This window comes from Somniosus microcephalus, unplaced genomic scaffold, assembly GCF_052327205.1.
Source record: "Somniosus microcephalus isolate GS21.2 unplaced genomic scaffold, FLI_Smic_1.0 scaffold563, whole genome shotgun sequence".
NCBI lineage: Eukaryota > Metazoa > Chordata > Chondrichthyes > Squaliformes > Somniosidae > Somniosus > Somniosus microcephalus.
The window spans coordinates 104722-119942 of record NW_028225750.1 but is presented as its reverse complement, the minus strand read 5'-3'; the positions used below and the strand labels follow the sequence as shown (position 1 = coordinate 119942).

At 47.5% G+C, this 15221-nt stretch overlaps 1 protein-coding gene across 2 annotated transcripts in view; it reads left to right on the top strand.

The window, feature by feature from the left end:
- Positions 1 to 3870: 3870 nt before the first annotated feature.
- LOC147081299 (TLR adapter interacting with SLC15A4 on the lysosome-like) overlaps positions 3871 to 15221 on the top strand; it is a 74721-nt gene continuing 63370 nt past the window's right edge. The window contains exons 1-2 of one of the 2 annotated variants that reach the window (XM_085980833.1): positions 3871 to 3986; positions 7761 to 7945. The gene's annotated coding sequence lies outside the window, so the exon portion shown is untranslated. The remainder of the gene's footprint in view (positions 3987 to 7760; positions 7946 to 15221) is intronic. The other variant, XM_085980835.1, reaches the window with a different exon arrangement.

The following is a 15221-nucleotide window of genomic DNA, read 5'->3' as shown; positions in this document are numbered from 1 at the left end:
CTTTCCCCAGCCCACCTCGGTCAAGGCGCTGCAGGAATTTTTGGGGATGGTCAAGTTCTATCACCGTTTCGTGCCCAAGGCTGCCTCACTCATGCGCCCCCTCTACGAAGCCACCAGGGGCAAAACGGGCAAAGAGCAACTCACCTGGTCCAGCGAGATGGTGACAGCCTTCCACCAGACCAAAAGCGCCTTGGCCAATGCCACACTACTGGCCCACCCCATCCCGGGCGCCAAGACCACCCTCACCACGGACGCCTCGGATTACGCCGTCGGCGCTGTCCAGCAACAGTGGGTCGAAGGTGCGTGGCAGCCACTGGCATTTTGCAGCCGACAGCTGCGCAAGAACGAGCAGGCCTACAGCACGTTCGACAGAGAGCTCCTGGCCCTGTTCCTGGCAATCCGGCACTTCCGTTTCCTCCTGGAAGGCCGGTCGTTCACCGCATTCGTGGACCACAAGCCGCTCACTTTCGCCATGGCCAAAGTAACCGAACCCTGGTCCGCGCGCCAACAGCGCCAACTCAACTTCATCTCGGAGTTCACCACGGACATCCGCCACGTCGCCGGCAAGGACAATTTGGTGGCATACTGCCTCTCAAGACCCTCGCTCCACGCAGTGCACCTGGGCGTCGACTACGCCAGCATGGCGAGAGACCAGGCCACCGACGCGGAGATCCAGGCCCTCAGGACGTCAACCACCAGCCTCACTCTGGCCAACATCCACTTCCACGCAGCCGGCACAACCCTCCTGTGCGACGTCTCAGTCCCTTCGCCTAGGCCGGTCGTCCCATCCGCCTGGCGCAAGCGAGTTTTCGACATCATCCACGGCCTCTCACATCCAGGGATGCGTGCGTCTCAGAAACTCATGTCCGCCAAGTTCGTCTGGCCTGGACTCCACAAGGATGTGAGAGACTGGACCAACACATGCGTGGCGTGTCAGCGCGCTAAGGTCCAGCAGCACACCAAGGCGCCATTGGAGTGTTTCCCGGTGCCCGAGAGGCGTTTCGACCACGTCCACGTCGATCTGGTAGGCCCCTTGCCGCCGTCGCACGGTTTCACACACCTGCTCACGATCGTCGACCGCACCACCAGATGGCCCGAGGCGGTTCCCCTCGCCTCCACCACCACTACCGACGTCGCGCGAGCATTCGTCTCGACATGGGTGGCCCGGTTCGGCGTGCCGACCGACATATCTTCGGACAGAGGCCCCCAGTTCACCTCCCACTTGTGGAATGCCATCACCGCCGGCCTCGGCACCAAGTTGCACAGGACAACAGCCTACCACCCGCAGGCCAACGGGCTCTGCGAGCGCTTTCATCGTTCCTTGAAAGCCTCCCTCCGCGCCAGCCTGGCCGACACCAGCTGGATCGACAAACTACCCTGGGTCCTCCTGGGATTGCGCACTGCGCCCAAAGAGGACCTCCGCGCCTCCACGGCCGAGATGGTCTACGCCAGCCGCTCAGAGTACCAGGCGACTTCCTCCCCCTGACAATGGAGCCATGGTCGGCCGCCAGACAGCTTTCCCTGCACCAGGACGCGGCCCAGCAATTCCGTCCAGTGCCCACTTCGCAACACGGCCCGCAGCCGTCCTACGTGCCTCGGGACTTATGACATGCGGAGTTCGTCTTCGTGCGCCGGGACGCGCACAGAGGCCCGCTGCAGGCACCATACACCGGCCCCTTCTCAGTATTGGAGACGGGGGACAAAGCTTTTCTTATCGACGTCGGCAGGAAGCCAGACCTTATTTCAGTAGACTGCCTCAAACCGGCGCACCTGGACCTCAGCTTCCCGGTTCGTCCGGCTCTTCCCCCACGGCGGGGCAGACCTCCCGCGTTGGCGGCGGCCACACAAGAGGACCAAGACACGCCAGAACCTTACTTCCCGGCCGCCGCCCCACCTTCACTGGCAGCCCGTCCAGCCAGCCCACCGGCAGACCAGCCGACGAACCAACCGGCCAACCTCCCAGACAGCCCTCCTCACACGCCAGATGGCTACTACAGCCGCTACGGCCGTTTGGTCAAACCGCCGCAGAGACTGACTTTTACAGTTAACAAGGATTCTGGGGGGGCGTATGTGGCATTGCCACATTGGGGAAACACTGTGTGTATGTAGATAAACCTGTATAATCCCCTTTTAACTGCTGTATTCCCCTCCCCCCGCAAGATAGTTGCAAGCTGAGAGGAATAAGGCATGTTCAGACTTGCCTGCTGCTGAGAGAAGGAAAACCAATCAGGTTCCAGCAGGTGACCAATCCGTGAGTCATCACAGGCTCGCGGGCTTTACGAATTCAGTACTGTATTGTGAGAGTTGGAGTAAAGACCTATTTCTTGTAGCTCGCTGTGTTGCCTATTTCTTTACGTGGGAGACTGTAGTCTCCCACAATGCCTACTTAACCTTCATAACATCATCGTCCCCACCCCTGCCTCAGCTCATCTGCTGCTGAAACCCTCATCCATACCTTTGTTACCTCTAGACTTGACTATTTCAATGCTCTCCTGGCCGGCCGCAAACCTTGCGCCCTCCATAAACTTGAGCTCATCTAAAACTCGGATGCCCCGTGTCCTAACTCGCACCAAGTCCCGTTCACCCATTGCCCCTGTGCTCGCTGACCTACTTTGGCTCCCGGCCCAGCAATGCCTCGAATTTAAAATTCTCATCCTTGTTTTCAATCCCTCCTTGCCCCTCCCTATCTCTGTAACCTCCTCAAACCCTACAACCCTCCGAGATCTCTGTGATCCTCCAATTCTGACCTCTTGGGCATCCCTGATTTTCTTGGCTCCACCTTTGGCAGCTGTGCTTTCAGCTGTCTAGGCCCTAAGCTCTAGAATTCCCTCCCTAAACCTCTCCACCTCTCTCTCCTCCTTTAAGACGCTCCTCAAAACCTAACTCTTTTGGTTATCCATCTTAATATCTCTTTATGTGGCTTGGTGTCAAATTTTGATTGATAACGCTCCTGTGAAGCACCTTGGGACGTTTTACTATGTTAAAGGCGCAATATAAATACAAGTCTTTTTTTTATTTAGCTGTCCTTTTTTCATGTCCTCTCTTTTTTTAGCACTCTTCCTGTTCTGCTGAAGTTCTGTAAATGCTTCAGGTTACCTTCCTGGTGAATTAGCAGACAACCTCAGGTAGAATAGGTTCCACATTAACATTAGCTACTGCAATATATTAAAACATTCTCACAAAATAATCTACCAAAAAATAAATCACAGTTTTAAAACAAATTTATAAAAAATGTCGAAATAATAACAAATGTAGCGTAAAAGGACAAATTTGCAGGAAAGCAAACAAAAGCTTTAGAAAAGTCTGTAAGATCTGCATCATATATGGAGCTACCCTTAGGCCCACTTTAGATGGTGGGGATGTTGTGCAGTGCTTGCCTGTGTTGGCAATAGCACTATAGGTGGTGGGATCCTGGCATCAGTTTTGGCCCCTCTACTACAAATTCTGGCTGGTAACTTCAGCTCCATGCAGTGGAAACCGCTATTGCCTTTCAGAATTGAGGGTTCCGCAGGCGTGTCAAGATTTTTTTTGGGGGGGGAGAGTGGGAAAAGTTTCAAAACCCACAATTTTACACAGAAATAAATGTTCTTAATTATTCTTTGAATCCCCTTGATTTTATAGATAATTTATAGATTGGAAATCAGTTCTTTCCTGATTGGAATTAAAAATAGGGCCCCAATATTTCACTTGTGACTGAATGATTAATTCAGTGAGTTTTACACTATTGCCTGTCGTCAGGTTATAATTTTAGACGAACTTGAAAACAGGAGGCCTTCCTTCAACCAGCTAAATTGAAGATTCATCTAATCACGGTCGTCTGTTTATAATGTCAGTCACTGAATCTGTTTGGACTGCTGCTTCTGACGCTTGTGCAGTTCCTGGTGGGAAGCAGTAGGTGGCGCTGTTGCATTGGACTCCCGAACTCTGCAGCTTGATGGAGTTTCTCCTCTATCGAGTCTCTTGATTGCAGTATTTGTACTTAAATTGTGAGTTATTTCTTATTTCTTCCCCTGAATTATAGTTCTCTGTGGGCTGGGAGAATGAGCTGGAGTTCTGCAAGCAACAGCACTAAGAGAGCTGTTTTTATATTGGCCTTGTTTTGCTTCTGATTTCGGAAGACCTTGTCCATGAGCCAGATTTTGGTGACTAAATCCGTCTCCTTTATCCTGGTGACAGACTTGTAGACCCAGTTTTTTTATGAGTCTATAAGTATGCAGGAGCCAGTCCATGGATACCAGTCTTAGAGCAGAGCAGGTTATGAGGAGATTTCATAGGTGTTCAGAATCATAAAGGGTTTTGATAAGAGTAGATAGGGAGAAGCTGTTTCCAGTGGCAGGAGGGTCAGTAACCAAGGGGACACAGATTTAAGGCAATTACCAAAAGAACCAGGGGAGGGATGAGAATTTTTTTTAATGCAGCGAGTTGTTATGATCTGGAATGCACTTCCTGAAAGGGTGGGGGAAGTAGATTCAATAATAACTTTCAAAAGGGAATTGGATAGATACCTGAAAGGGAAACATTTGCTATGGGGAAAGAGGGAAACATTTGCTATGGGGAAAGAGTGTGGGAGTGGGGCTAATTGGATAGCTCTTTCAAAGAGCCGGAACAGGCACGACGGGCTGAATGGCCTCTTTCCGTGCTGTATGATTCTAAGGGTACAGAAATATTTATATGTGTACATAGAGGGGTACAGTTTCGGGTGTGAAGCCAGAGATGTAGCCACATGCACCCGAACTGGGAGGCTCAGAATTGGGCCTCAGGCCTCATTAATATTAATATTGGCCAGGACACCGGGAGAACTCCCCTGCTCGCCTTCAAATAGTGCCATGGGATTTTTTACATCCACCCGAGAGGGCAGATGGGGCCTCAGTTTAACATCTCATCCAAAAGACGGCACCTCCGACAGTGCAGCGCTCCCTCAGTACTGCACTGGAGTGTCAGTCTAGATTTTGTGTCCAATCTCTGGAGTGGGATTGAGATCCCACCACCTTCTGACTCCGAGGTGAGATTGTTACCAACTGAACCACGGCTAATTCACACCAACAGCTGAACATAACATACCTCAAATTTCCATTGTATTGAGAGAGAAATAGATATTGGATGTTTATTATGGCCTGGATTTTCCAGGGCCTACGACCACGTATGCACGAAAACTCGGAACTTGCGATCTATCAAGTTTCAACTTAACAGATCCACCGCGTCCCCGGGAAATGGTCATCCGCGAGCGGAGATTTGTCCAACTACTGCCCAGCGAATGCCCGTGAAACTCTTATGCCTGTATAAGCAGATATAGGGCCTAAGAGTTTAAATAAATGGCCCAGAAATTCCAGAACGGGGCTTGCAGCGCGTGCAAGCCCCGTATTTACACTTACCCCGCGCTACTGACGATCAGCTCCAGGGACGCCTGGACTTGGTGAATGAAAAAGAAGAATCCCGGGCAGCGTATGACGTCACGCCGCCCAGGAGTGCAGCCAGCGCGAAGCCAGGAGCGTGCAGTGTAAGTGAGACACACCCCTTGAGGTCTCAGTTTCACTGGACACGCCCCCAATGTTTCTGTCAAGCTGCTAAGGATTTTTACATGCAAAGCAGCAGTTTAAATAGGTTTTTGGAAGTTTTCTGAAGATTTTGGTAACTTTTATAAACTTTTTAAAATGTTTACATTATTTTGAGTAATCTGAAGTAGTTTTAAAGAGAATTAAAGCAATTTAAAGACTTTTAAAAGCCCTAAAAGAATTTTTTTAATTCCATTTATTTATTTAGCAATGTCGTCGTCATACGTGTCTTCACACTGTTCCCTTTGGGGAACTGTATGAAGTGGTGGAAGGATTTATGGCCGTGATTAACGCTCATTCCGTGACCGTAACCATCTTTGAACCAGCCATTAGGGCGGTTAGTCCTATGGCGGGAGGGTTTTACGGGCTCCCACAGGCTATACAAGGAGGGGGGGCCACCCACACCCACGGACGCAAATATCCCACTGGATGTCAACCCAGAATTTAGAGCTGGAGCTCCAACTCCACTTGCCAGGACTGTCTGGAGCGGGGTTCGAAACCCTACCCTGATCTGGCCCAGCGGCGGGGATCCTACCGCTATGACAAAGGCCCAATCCAATTAGCAACGTGAAATGGCAGCATAGGGCTCCAGTCACGGGGAGGGAAAAGGCGCAGGAAACGTATGGGTGTCACCTTTTGTGCGGAGTGGGCCTTTTGCGTAGCAGTAAGCATCCCCGCCGCTGGGCCAGAAGGAGTAGGGTTTTGAACCCCACTCCAGACAGTCCCGGCAAGTGGAGTCGGAGTTCCAACTTTAAATTCTGGGTGGACATCCAGCGGGATACTTGCGTCCGTGGGTGTTGGTGGCCCCCCCCCCCCTCAGATGGGTTGTGGGAGCCCGTAAAACCCTCCCGCCATAGGACTAACCACCCTAATGGCTGGTTCAAAGATGGTTACGGTCACGGAATGAGCGTTAATCACGGCCATAAATCCTTCCACCACTTCATACAGTTCCCCAAAGGGAACAGTGTGAGGATACGTACGATGATGACCTCTTGCGCAATGCACCTCCTTGGACCCTCAGTCGTAGATGCGAGGGGGCAAGTTGTGCAATTGTTAAATTTTTCATTTTATTGACATGTAAAATGTTGGCCCAGTAATTCCCTTCCAACTGCGCGAGTACGGTCGGGGTACTTACGCATCTGGCCGGATGAAATGCCGGTTTTCAGCATGCACAGTGCTTTTGGGGAAAACCGGCATTTCCTGTCCTCTGAACGAAGGGGTTCAGAGGCAGAACGCGTGCGACTGCACAGGCAGCGCGTGCGCAGTATAATTCGCCGCTTTCATTACTGCTTTCAGTGAGGTCAAGTCCTTACAACTTACACATGAAAAAAGCATGGGTACAGTTGCTCCAGAGGCTGCGGAGGAAGATATTTCTTATCGTGGAGCTTCTGAAAGTATGTATGTCTGTATATATTCCTTTGCGTGTTATGTATATATTCCTTTACTTATGTGTATGAATGTATTATTTAGTTATGACTTTCAGAGAAAGTAACTTATTTGAAAATCATAATTTAAAACATACATTCATACACATTAGTAAAGGAATATAAAACATACATACATATACGTAAAGGAATATATGTGGACATACATACATAACTCATTCTCACATTCCATTCACACAGCCACAATTGCTCCTCCTACCTACCGTTCTGAAAACCCTTTTTAAAAAAAAAAAAAAAATTTTAACTTTAAAACTTACTTAAAATTTCTTAAAATAACTTCCCTCCCTTTCCCAAACAAAAATATTGCATTTCAGAAGCTCCACGATAAAATGTTTCTTCCTCCGCAGCCAATGAACCACTTTACACTTGCTTTTTTCAAGTGTAACTTCTGAGGACTTACCCTCACGGATTTCATGAATGAAATCTACGAAGTTCACTGCGCAAGCGCTGCCTGTGCAGTCGCACGCGCTCGAGGTCTGGAAATGCTGGCGTTCCCCGCATGCGCTGTTCATGCTGAACGCCGGCATTTCCAACGGCCAGATGCGTGAGTACCCCGAGCGCACTCACACCTTTGGCCGCGAATTTCTGGCCCAATATTAAAATAATTTAAAAAAATTATTTAATCGTAAAAAACTATAACATTAATTATGTTATTTTTAGCCCCTTTAAAACGTTGACATTTATTTTTCAAAAAAATAAATTTTTGTTTTAAATTAATTTTGAACATGTAATGATTTATTTTTGTGTAATTTTGTTTTTTTAGGGATTCTGTACGTAAATGGAATCCCCATAAGCATAATGGGGATCCCCTTTTTGATTGGTTGGCCTGGCCCACATGATCCCAGGGGCGCTTGCGAACCGCGTGCACCCCTGGGATACGTGGGCCTCTACACACGCGTACGCCTGCAGGCCCAGGAGCACGAATCTATGAATCTCCGGGACCATCCGGTAGGTTTGCACTTTTCTTGTGGTTCAGAGGCACTCGCACTCAGGAAGCCTCTGACCGCAAATTCAAGCCCATTATTTTTGTTGTTTAGACTCACATACACAACATGATGGGGAAACTTTCTGATGTATCCTTATTAGTGCTTTACTTATACAACAAAATAAATGATTTTTTAAGCGCAGCTTTTATCACAGCGTCATACAGCACAGTATATAAACATAGAGGGAGTGCAACGAAGGTTCACCAGACTGATTCTTGGGATGGGGAGATTTTCCTATGAGGAGAGATTAAGTAGACTAGGCCTATAGTCTCTAGAGTTTAGAAGAATGAGAGTTAATCTCATTGAAACATGTACAGTTCTTACAGGGCATGACAGGTTGGATGCTGGGAGGATATTTCACCTGACTGGAGAGTCTAGAACTAGGGGGTCACAGTCTCAGAATAAGGGGGCATCCATTTAGGACTGAGATGAGGAGAAATTTCTTCACTCAAAGGGTTGTGAATCTTTGGATTTCTCTGCCCCAGAGAGCTTTAGACTCAGCTGTTGAGTATATTCAAGGCAGAGATCGATAGATTTTTGGATATTAAGGGAATCAAGGGATATGGGGATAGTGCAGGAAGGTGGAGTTGAGGTAGACGATCAGCCATAATCTTATTGAGTGGCGGGACAGGTTTGAAGGGCCGAATGGCCTACTCCTGGCTCCAATTTCTCATGTTCACAGATAGAGGCCATTCAGCCCATCGTGCCTGTGCTAGCTCTTTGAAAGAGCTATCAATTAGTCCCACTCCCCTGCTTCCCCCTGGTTCTTTTGACAATTAGCGTAAATCTGTAATAACAACAGAAAATGCTGGAAAAACTCAGCAGGTCAGGCAACATCCGTGGAGAGAAATTTGAGTTGACGTTTCGGGTCGAACCCTTCTTCTGTGTCCTCTGGTTCCTGACCTTCCTGCCAGTGGAAACAGTTTCTCCCTATCTACTCTATCAAAACCCTTCATAATTTTGAACACCTCTATTAAATCTCCCCATAACCTTCTTTGCTCTAAGGAGAACACTATAAGCAGCACAACACATCTCAGCTGGGAGATAGTCTGGTGTGTGTACATAAAATATCTAGTCATAGCAATATTCATATAGAGTAAACGAATACACATTTATAATACTGGCAGTGATCATGGTAAGTCATATGAAATTCTGTTTTATAATGACAGGGGTGTTGTACCATGTAACGCACGATGGGATGGATTCTCCTCCATCATCCTGCCTGAAGTGTGGTGGGATAGCAGCACAGAATGAGAGAAAATCTGGCAGTAGGGTCTACCATTGGCTCACTGCCCTGACCTTAATTTCCCTCCCCCTGCCTCAAGTGGGACTCTTGCTGGTCCCCCCTGCCCACCACATACCATTGCTACCGGGGAGAACCAGGTCCCCAGCCCATTTCCCTCCTGTCTTCCCCAGTGACCTCTGCTTCATAGGACCTTCATGCAGAAGATGGTAGTAGGCCTCGGGTAAGGGTGACAATGGGCCTGAGGTTAGTCAATGGAGGGATAGGGCCCAGCAGAGCCTCCCCTCCCTCCACATAGGCCGCCAGTCACTTAGCCGTGTAGGCCTCAGCCTCTATTGAGGCCTACCACCACATTGGGGGCTCTTCTGCCCTTTTAAAAGTCCATTGCAGCACCACCAGCGTTTCATAGCTGGACCCTGACGGGCTCCCTCCTGGTGGACAGCGTGCCAGGAGCATGTCCTGCACCTATAATGGACGCCCACCCCAAAGAAACAGGTCGAGGTTGGGGAAGATTCACTGGGACTGGCAGAGGCCGTGTCCCACTACACCACCAAATAGGAGGATCCTGCCCCAAGTATTATTCCACTGCCATGATGAATCTGTGTATAACCAGGACTGTTCGTTTTTTAAAATTTGTTGCTGGGATGTGGTCGTCACTGGCAGGCCAGCATTCATTGCCCATCCCTAATTGACCTCGTGTAGATGGCGGTGAGCTGCCTTCTTGAACTGCTGCAGTCCGTGTGGTGAAGGTACTCCCACAGTGCTGTTAGGGAGGGAGTTCCAGAATTTTGACCCAGTGACGATGAAGGATCAGCGATATATTTCTAAGTCAGGATGGTGTGTGACTTGGAGGGCAACTTGCAGGTGATGGTGTTCCCATGCGCCTGCTGCCCTTGTCCTTCTAGGTGGTAGAGTTTGCAGGTTTGGGAGGTGCTGTCGAAGAAGCCTTGGCGAGTTGCTGCAGTGCATCTTGTAGATGGTACACACTGCAGCTACGGTACGCCGGTGATGGAGGGAGTGAATGTTTAAGGTGGTGGATGGGGTACCAATCAAGCGGGCTGCTTTGTCCTGGATGGTGTAAAGCTTCTTGAGTGTTGTTGGAGCTGCACTCATCCAGGCAAGTGGAGAGTATTCCATCACACTCCTGACTTGTGCCTTGTAGATGGTGGAAAGGATTTGGGGAGTCAGGAAGTGAGACACTCGCCACAGAATATCCAACCTCTGACCTGCTCTTGTAGCCACAGTATTTATGTGGCTGGTCCGGTTAAATTTCTGGTCAATGGTGATACCCAGGATTTGATGGTGGGGGATTCGGCGATGGTAATGCCATTGAACGACAAGGGGTGGTGGTTAGACTCTCTCTTGTTGGAGTTAGTCATTGCCTGGCACTTGTGTGGCACGAGTGTTAATTGCCAATTATCAGCCCAAGCCTGAAGGTCGTCCAGGTCTTGCTGCATGCGGGCATGGACTGCTTCATTATCTGAGGAGTTGCGAATAGAACTGAACACTGTGCAGTCATCAGCAAACATCCCCACTTTTGACCTTATGATGGAGGGTTGGGCATTGATGAAGCAGCTGAAGATGGTTGGGCCTTGGATGCTGCCCTGATGAACTCCTGCAGCGATGTCCTGGGGCTGTGATGATTGACCTCCAACCACCACAACCATCTTCCTTTGTGCTAGGTATGACTCCAGCCAATTGAGAGTTTCCCCCCGATTCCAATTGACTTAAATTATACTAGGGCTCCTTGATGCAACACTCAGTCAAATGCTGCCTTGATGTCAAGGGCAGTCACTCTCACCTCACATCTGGAATTCAGCTCCTTTGTCCATGTTTGGACCAAGGCTGTAATGAGGTCTGGAGCCAAGTGGTCCTGGCAGAACCCAAACTGAGCATCGGTGAGCAGGTTATTGGTGAGTAAGTGGCGCTTGATAGCACTGTCGACGACACCTTCCATCACTTTGCTGATGATTGAGAGTAGACTAATAGGGTGGTAATTGGCCGGATTGGATTTGTCCTTTTTGTAATCATTTAAGGTCACAAAGTCCCTTTGCTATAGACAGCATCTGGGCAATTACAAGTTCATCCCTGTGATTGAGCGAAGTTTGCAGATTGCCAGATTATTGTAAAATGTTCTGGCTCCGGATCATTTTCCAAACTCCCTTAGCAAATCTGATTGACCCACATATAGAAACATAGAAGATAGGAGCAGGAGTATCCCATTCGGCCCCTCCAACTCCTTCTTGAATATATTTAACAAATTGGCCTCTACTGCCTTCTGTGGTAGAGAATTCCACAGGTTCACCACTCTCTGGGTGAAGAAATTCCTCCTCATTTCTGTCCTAAAAGGCCTACCCCTTATCCTTAGACTGTGACCCCTGGTTCTGGACTCCCCGACCATCGGGAACATCCTTCCTGCATCTAGTCTGTCCAGTCCTGCCAGAATTTTATAAGTTTCAATGAGATCCCCTCTCATTCTTCTAAACTCCAGCAAGTACAAGCCCAATCGACCCAATCTCTCCTCATACGTCATTCCTGCCATCCCAGGTATCAGCCTGGTGAATCTTCGCTGAACTCCTTCCATGGCAAGAATATCCTTCCTCAGATAAGGCGACCAAAACTGCACACAATACTCAAGATGTGGTCTCACCAAGGCCCTGTCCAACTGTAGCAAGACATCCTTGTTCCTGTACTCAAACCCTCTCGCTATGAAGGCCAACATACCATTTGCTTTCTTAACCGCCTGCTGCACCTGCATGCTTACCTTCAGCGACTGGTGCACAAGGACACCCAGGTCTCGTGGCACTTCCCCTTCTCCCAATCTATTGCCATTCAGATAATAATCTGCCTTCCTGTTTTTGACACCAAAGTGGATAACCTCACATTTATCCACATTATACTGCATCTGCCATGCTTCTGCCCAATCACCCAACCTGTCCAAATCATCCTGTAGTTTCTCAGCATCCTCCTCACAGCACACATGCCCACCTAACTTTGTGTCGTCTGCAAATTTGGAGATATTACATCTAGTTCCCTTGTCTAGATCATTAATATATATTGTGAATAGCTGGGGTCCAAGGACCGATCCCTGCGGTACCCCACTAGTCACTGCCTGCCACTCAGAAAAAGACCCGTTTATTCCAACTCTTTGCTTTCTGTCTGCCAACCAGTTCTCTATCCAAGTCAATACCTTGCCCCCAATCCCATGTGCCTTAATTTTACACACTAATCTCTTATGTGGGACCTAAATAACAACCTGTCCTTTTTTTAAATACTTTGCCACTTTGAAGGGTGACATCTGAAGAGTGACAGATTCTCAGAAAAGCTTTATATAGATAGATACAAAACCCCATTTGCCCTCACATCTCTCCTTGGAAATGTTCTAACGAGGAATATTAAGATCCTCCTCCCATCCAAACCTAAGGAACGTCTCCGATTATAGTTATTATTACCGATTCGTAGTTACGCCTTAGCCTGTTCAGTGTGTGGCAGAGGAACCGATCCGGAGATTATTACCCTCTAGATCTTGTTTTTCATTCCAGTGCCTAGCTCCTTGAATTCCCTCTGTAAGACCACAAACAATATTCTGTTTGTGTTATTGGTTCCAACAACAACCATGACTTCTGGCCGCTCTCCCCTCCTTCTTCAATATTTTCTCATCCATTCCAGCGTTTCCGCCAATCTTCTGTTAAAGTCATGGCGGATGGTCGAAAACCCATTCCCCCACCCCCGTCAGAAGGAATTCCTGGCACAGTCTTACGAATTGGCCTCCGATGGACCTAAAGAGAAGGCCAATAAATGGTTGGCAGTATGGCAGCAGGGTGGTAAAAGGAGGTTTGTTCCGGTCTCAGTCTCCCATGACCTGATTTCTAAGGTTAAAGGGGCTTATTACTATTAACTGAAATGTACAGACGAGCTAATTGAGGTGACTGGACCTCTTGATGTTCCTTCTGTCCCATTGGGAAGGGCATTGCTTCTATTCACTGCTTTTATTACAACAGAATGGAATCTCACAGTGTGGTGAATCACATGCTAGAGCTGTGTGCAGCAGCAATGTGTCATCCACCTACATTATATTATGAATGTTAAACCATAAATCCCATCATCTTTAGCAACACCAACCATCATCCTAAATATAATTTGGGGGTAATTGAGTATAATTCATGGCAAAAGCATGGCTTTTTTTTTTAAAGAGGACACCTCAGGTGTAGGGAAGCTCACCTGTTATTTGGTTTACCATTGCGCTACTTGAACTTTTTTATGTACTGCTTCCTTGGAAGAGGGTAAGTGTGTTATGAGCTGAACATTACAGTTCTCACTGCGCATTGGTGTTAATGTGATTTGTCCGGTAGATGGTAAAACTAAAAAGGTAAGTAACCAACATATTAAAATACAGGAAATCTCCACTTAACATCCGCCTCTAGTTGTTAGCAGTTGCATCCAGAATTTAATCAATAAGGTAATCGCATGTTAACCAGGTGCGAACAGCTGATTGAAACGGTTTCAAGACCCGACTGTGCCCAAAATCAGTGGAGCTTTTTAACTAGTTAAGTACAGGATAAGTACTCATTAAACTGCCTGAAATCGTCAGCATGCTGGATGCATTATAAGAGGTGCCTTTGTAAGTGGCTCCTATGGTGATGGGAAATGGTCAGCACTGCTTGCTGATACAGGTGGCTGCCAGTGATAGTGTGGATGGTGTAAGTGGTGGGGACTGTACTGCTACAATCTCTGTTCTTTACTGCAATATCCTATAAAGTGTGGCAGTTTCAGATTGGTATAGTTACTGGCTATGTTAGGTACTCTCCCTGACTGGAATGTAGTTAGTATATTTAAATAGAAACATGCCATGGGGACTTCTCCATGCCATATTACATAGTATTTACAGCACAGAAACAGGCCATTCAGCCCTACTCGTCTATGGCGGGGTTTATGCTCCACACTAGCCTCCTCCCACCCATCTTCATCTAACCCTATTAACATATTGTTCTATACCTTTCTCCCTCATCTGTGTATCTAGCTTTCCCTTAAATGCATCTATGCTAGTCACCTCAACTACTCCTTGTGGTAGTGAGTTCCACATTCTAACCACTCTCTGGGTAAAGAAGTTTCTCCTGAATTCCTTATTGGATTTATTAGTGACTATCTTATATTTATGGCCCCCAGTTCTGGTCTCAACCTCAAGTGGAAACATCTTTTCATTTCTACCCTATCAAACTCTTTCATAATCTTAAAGACCTCGATCAGGTCACCCCTCAGTTTTCTCTTTTCTAGAAAAAAAAGACCTAGCCTGTTCAATCTTTCCTGATAGGTATAGCATTTCAGTTCTGGTATCACTGTAGTAAATATTTTTTGCAACTTCTCCAGAGCCTCTATATCCTCTTTATAATATAGAGACCACAACTGTTCACAGGACTCCAAATGCGGTCTAACCAAGGTTCTATACAAGTTCAACACAACTTCTCTACTTATAGTATGTGGCCTCCTTGCTCTTCCTACCAAATGTACCACCTCATACTTCTCCATATTGAAGTTAATTAGCCAATTACACACCCATTCTGCAAGTTCATTAATGTCTTCCTGTATTTTGTTGCAGTCCTCCTCTGTATTAACTTGATATATATTAATGATGATGACTTAAACTTGGGTGTACAGGGCACAATTTCAAAATTTTCCGATGACACAAAACTTGGAAGTATAGTGAACAGTGAGGAGGATAGTGATAGATTTCAAGAGGACATAGACAGGCTGGTGGAATGGGCGGACATGTGGCAGATGAAATTTAACGCAGAAAAGTGCAAAGTGATACACTTTGGTAGGAAGAACAAGGAGAGGCAATATATACTAAAGGGTACAATTCTAAAGGGGGTGCATGAACAGAGAGACCTGGGGGTATATGTGCACAAATCGTTGAAGGTGGCAGGGCAGGTTGAGAAAGTGGTTTAAAAGTATAAGGGATCCTGGGCTTCATAAATAGAGGCAAAGGCCTCGATTT